This window comes from Cebus imitator, unplaced genomic scaffold (genome assembly GCF_001604975.1).
Source record: "Cebus imitator isolate Cc_AM_T3 unplaced genomic scaffold, Cebus_imitator-1.0 Scaffold460, whole genome shotgun sequence".
In the NCBI taxonomy this organism is placed as follows: Eukaryota; Metazoa; Chordata; class Mammalia; order Primates; family Cebidae; genus Cebus; species Cebus imitator.
The window spans coordinates 1,041,746-1,047,599 of record NW_016107775.1 but is presented as its reverse complement, the minus strand read 5'-3'; the positions used below and the strand labels follow the sequence as shown (position 1 = coordinate 1,047,599).

At 35.7% G+C, this 5,854-nt stretch overlaps 1 protein-coding gene across 4 annotated transcripts in view; it reads left to right on the top strand.

Annotated features, from left to right (window-relative positions):
* Positions 1-1,501, top strand: part of BEND6 (BEN domain containing 6) — a 74,831-nt gene extending 73,330 nt beyond the window's left edge. For all 4 annotated transcript variants that reach the window (XM_017512027.2, XM_037732627.1, XM_017512028.2 and 1 more), the window contains one exon: positions 241-1,501. The gene's annotated coding sequence lies outside the window, so the exon portion shown is untranslated. The remainder of the gene's footprint in view (positions 1-240) is intronic.
* Positions 1,502-5,854: the final 4,353 nt, after the last annotated feature.

The following is a 5,854-nucleotide window of genomic DNA, read 5'->3' as shown; positions in this document are numbered from 1 at the left end:
TCTGAGTTCTGGAATATTGCTGGTGATAATCTTGGCACTGTATGTTTGTTTTAGATTTTCTGTGATGAGGAGAAGCCAGCTTGCTTCTATGCTGATATTTTGGAATCAGAAGTTCCTCGACAATTTGTATTTTTAATGCAAATTTATAGTAGATACAAAAATGATTAACTCATACAACTGTTAAAATACTATGAGAATGTTAACATAAATTTGTATTTCTTTGAAATTTGCTTTTTATAGGTATTACGGGTATCTGAAACAAAGCACCTTCAGTTCTAAATCTAACATTGGATTTTGTTGGAGAATCTGCAAACTTCCTGGCAGTAAGCAAAGACAGACATGTGCAGTGACAGGCTGTGAGACATATGTAACATTGCTGAACTCTCCTAAGGGACCAAGCTTGCTAAAGAAGCTGCATGTAGATTCCACCCTCAGAACTAGTGATGCATCAAACCAGAGAATTTCTGCCAGTCAAATAAGCATGCAATATGGTTTCTTTGGAAATAAGCATTTCCCAATCCCCAAATACCCCTCTATACAGTTAATTTAACAAAGTAGTCAGACCTCTTATCATAGCAGCCAAAACTTCAGCCCATAAGATTTACTATTATCAGCCCATACATTTATTATTACCAATAACTTCCCATTATAGTTTGTGGATCTTTAGCATAAGCATGTGTTTGTAACAGTAAACAGCAAAATAATTAATGTTGACAAATATAAGAACGACAAAGTCAGCCCAAAATCTGATAATCATGTCTAACCAAGTAATAATGTTTTAGCAATAAAATTACAGGATTAGTCTGTTATCTAAAAATGTATAAAGTAGGAATATGAAGAAATGACAACAGCAAGATTTTTAATTTTAATATTAGACAGTTCCACCGCACTTCTGAAGAATAAACCCAAATTCTGGTGATTGTTAAAACAATGCATCAATTTTCAGGGAAATATTTTTGTTTGTTTATTTACCAGATATGTTTTAACTTTGTATTGCCCAAATTATGTTAAACACAGATGTGTAATATAAACCATCAGTATCACCTAAAACATCTTGTATTTATAACGTGATGTATAGTTGGTCGATTACATTGCTATGCTGCTTAGTTTTAACTGGTTTATTTTCATTGTAGCAGAAGAAAAGTGAATTGAAAAAAAAATTATATGGGTTTGATAATCACAAATGCACAAATACCATTTTGTAACTCAACAAAAGATAGAACATTCTTCATCCAAAGGCTTCTTGCTTGATGTCAGATTGTCACATGTGACCACTCTGCAATGTGAAGCCATGCTTCTTCAGTGCACAAAGTCATGTTTAAACTTGGAAAAGAAGATGCTACAGTAGTTTCAAAGATCAGTATTGTGGACCCAGGAAACGTTCCATAAGTCTTGCTTGTTCACAATGTGATTGTACAAAATACATGTTCTTAAGGAAATAACTTATGTAACATTTGCTACTTTTACTTAAAGATAAATAAATCACATTGAAAAGATAAAAGGTATTTTTTTCCTTCTTTATTAATGTGTAAAAATTAGGGAAAATTCTTTTTCTAGGCTGATGACTTTTTCACTCATGCATGAAGGCATTACCATTACAATTTAACTATATAGCTCTGGTTAATTTTTCTTGTAAAGAGCCATGCTATGTAGGATATATAGACAATATCCAGAAAAGTAAATACATTTAATATTTTTATTGAAAAAGAATAATCTTACTAAGATGTATGCTATTTGCTTTCTTAAAAATGCTACTTGATAATGTAAGTTTTACTGACTAAAGGTAAATAAAATTACCTTTGCAAAATGTAACTGTATCATTCACCTGGAACTTGTATGGTCTTTTCTTACAGATTTTGAAATATGTGATATCTTTGTAGGTAATAGAATAAACGTATTTTTGATTCATCTTTGCATATTGGTTCTAAATGAGTTACAAAATAAGAAAACTAATAAAACCAAAGAGAGTGCCCAGCAAGCAATTCATATACATGTATGTGTCTATATATATTTATAATGTATTCACATGTATAAGACTTAAGAATATAATTAAAGCAGAATCTTTAATAAGTAGGGAAAGGAAGGTTTATTCAATAATACTGAGACAACTAATAAATGGAAAAAATTGTTATATCCCTACTTCAAAACATATTACATAGAAACTTTCAGACTAATGAAAAGCAAAAAATGGACTCAGATGAAAAAAATTTCAAATATAAGAATATGTTTATGTTTTCTGAAGAAGAAATACATTTTCAATCCAAAGGTAACACAGCCAAAATGCCAAAGAAAAAAAACATACTAACACATGAGTTCCTACATGGATGTTCTGTGATTTTCCTACACAGAGGTGATCATTTCACTAAAAACTTTACCCCCTATGGATATATGACATGGTCAGCGTTCTCATTAGTTCTGTGACATCATCTTTCTTGTGAATGTTTTCATGCATTTATCCATTTTTCCAGCTTTATCAATTTTTTTATTATAAAATCTTTGTATTGATGCTGTGCTATAGTCTTTCTTGAACAGTTATTGTTTAATGACATAATTTTTCCTGGACCAGCAATGTACAGGAAGTTTCATGGATGGTAGGAGGCTCCAGGGTTTTCTTCTGGGCTTTAAACCTTGCAAACGCCCTTTCTTTGCTGTCACAGAGACCAGTGATCTTGACTGGCTTTTCTGGGAAATGTTTTTGTGCATTCCTGCTTCCTCTAGTTCTCTGATCCAAGCTGAATGTGGAAGGGTTTCTGTGACCAGCCCTGTACATTCCAGGCCCGTCAGGACCTGTAAACAAAGGGCAGAATCCTTGGCTGGGCATGCAATATCATAAGACGTGTCTTTACTTAAAAATAAAATAAAATATAAATACAAAAATTAGCTGGGCATGGTGGCCTAGGTCTGTAGTCCCAGCTACAGTTCTTGGGAAGCTGAGTAGGGAGGATCACTTGAGCCCAGAAGGTCAAGGCTGCAGTGAGTTATTATGGATGTCATGGGTTTTGGCCCTATAAAGATTTGCTAAAAATCACTGAAACCATCTTTGCAAAAATCATAACTGAGGAAATTATGACAGTGAAAGAGATTAGACCTAACTGACCCCATCTTCCTTGTAACCTCTAAACTGTCTTTGTTCTTTCCTGGGCAAAGGCCGAACCAAACTTGGGAAAGAATTTATAGTTTAAACTCTGAAACAAATTGATAATAAGCCCTTTTCTGAAAAACCGCTTCTTGCCTGGTGACCAGTCTGCTTTTGTAGAACTAACAAATTAGCTACAAGATTAGAAATTACAGTTTAGGGGCCATGCAGTCTCTGGCTGCAAGAGTCTGAACCTCCCCAAATTGCTCCAGGGAATAACATCACTATTACAAAACTTAAGATCAGTGTTGAGATATTTTGCAGACCCTGCATTACATTGCAGCAGATGACAGCACCCAGACCAACAATCTGGCTCAACCAGTTCTGCAATCCCACCCAGGAACAGCAGTCAGCAAGAACTCACTTTGACCCCCAAAGATTTCATCTTCAACCTGACCATTCGGCACTCTTCACTTTCTAAGCCCATACCTGCCAAATTATCTTTAAATGATCCCGAAGGCTTGGGAAGACTGATGTGAGTAATAATAAAACTCTGGTCTCCCACACAGCAGGCTCTGCATGAATTCCTCTTTGGCCATAGCAATTTCCCGTCTTGACAAATCGGCTCTGTCTAGGCAGCAGGCAAGGTGAACCCACTGGGCAGTTACATCACTAACATGAGGCAGATTGGTCAATAGTAGAAAAAGCATGCAAATTTATTAAACATGTATACACAGGAATCTTCGGAATTGCTACCGGTGAATCCATAGGGGTCTGCAGTAACCTCAATTTTTGCCTCCTCAGAAGAAAGACTTCAACTGAGGGTCACAAAGCAGAAGAAGAGACCGAGGCAAGTTTCAGAGCAGGAGTGCAAGTTTATTGAAAAGCTTTGTTTAGAACAGTAAGGAGAGGAAGGAAAGGAAAGAAAGAAAGTACAACTTGGAAGAGGGCTAAGTGGGCAACTTGAGAAACCAAGCTCACCTCTTCCCATCTTTAATATCGTGACAATGTATCCAAACCTATCTTTTGGCACTTACCACTTTTTCAACTAGTATTAAGTAGCGTTATGTGTATATCAATTCCTCTGATAGTGTTTGACTGTTCATGTCTGTATGAGTGTGTATTTATACTTGTTTATTTATATACCCTTGATTGCCAAAAGAAGAAATATTGGCAGCAGCTTGCAAAGAAACTACTATACTGGTTAATATAGGTGTTGTGATTGAGTTAAATTTGAGTTTCTGAGGTAAAACTTATCAGTTTCATAGTTTATTTTTATTTTTGGAGATGGAGTCTTGCCAGGCTGGAGTGCAGTGGCACGATCTCGGCTCACTGCAACCTCTGCCTCCCAGGTTCAAGTAATACTCCTGCCCCAGCCTCCTGAGTAGCTGGGACTACAGGTGCGCACCCAGCTACTTTTTGTATTTTTAGTAGAGACATGATTTCACCATGTTTCCCAGGATGGTCTCGATCTCTTAACCTTGTGATCCATCCGTCCTCCTTGGCCTCCCAAAGTGTTGGGATTACAGGCGTGAGCCACCGCGACCGGCCATGTAAAATTTTACAACGGACAATCATATTTGCTTTCCAGCACATGTGGAAGATGTTGGCTATTGTTACAGACTAAAAATATCATAGAATTGGATTTTACTTCTGTTTCTGATATGTCCAAACATGATACCTTTGGAGAAAATACTTCACCGTTTTATTTGTCTCCGTTTAGTTAATTATAAAATAGGGATCATACCACTTACAAAATTTATACTTGAATGAGGTATATCAGTGTATATCAGGTATCTATATAAATATATGTATATATATATAAGTGTGTGTGTGTGTGTGTTTGTATCAGGTATCTGTCACATGGTGGATTTAAGCATACCTTAATTCACATAAATCTCTTCTAACAATGATTTTCAATAAAAACTCAAGGGCGTACCACTAAGCTTACCCACGGTGAAAGTAATTTTACAAGGGGCAAGCAAATATCTGCAAGGTTCATACCCTTCTGGGAGTTTGGTATAAACCAAAAGAACACTTAAGTAGCTGGCAGGGTAGAGGGAAGACAAGTCTTAAAATATTTTTCTTGAAGTTTGCCCAGGAATGAACAAGGGCAGGTTGGAGGTTAGAAGCAAAATGGAGCAGATTATGTCAGATCCCCTCCACAGTCAAAAGTTTTCTCACTGTTATAACTTTTGCAAAGACGGTTTCATTTTCAGGAAGTATACTTTTGTTGATGTGCTCTGAGATCTACTATTCAAGAAGTACCTTGACATTCTCTTTGCATTTTTTGCCCAATTTAACTTCTAACAGCAACTTTTAAAAGTCTTTGGATTCTGCAGATTTTCCGTCACTTACATCGCTAAAAATAGCAGACTGGGTATTTTGTTTTAACTGCTGTTGTTCTGTTTCTATTTCTCTCTGTTGTTTTTTCTTATTTCTTAGATGAAAGTCTAATTGCATATTCATATGGAAAAGTTAGATCCAGTGCTGCTACTGCAGGATTGCTGGTAAAGATGACTGCTAAGCTAAATTAGAATCAGAAGAAAAATGAGTATTTCTCACTCTATCTCATGTCATATTTGGCATAACCTTATACTCAATCATTACTCATTCATATGAAATTCAAATTTAACTGGGTGTCCTATCCTTTTATTTACTAAATCTGGAAACCCTATGATATGATGAAGACTAATGTCATTCTAATTCTCATTGTTTTATTCAGAAAATGTTTCCTTATTCTCTCTGAGGCTCCTTTAATTTTCTCTTTCCCCAATA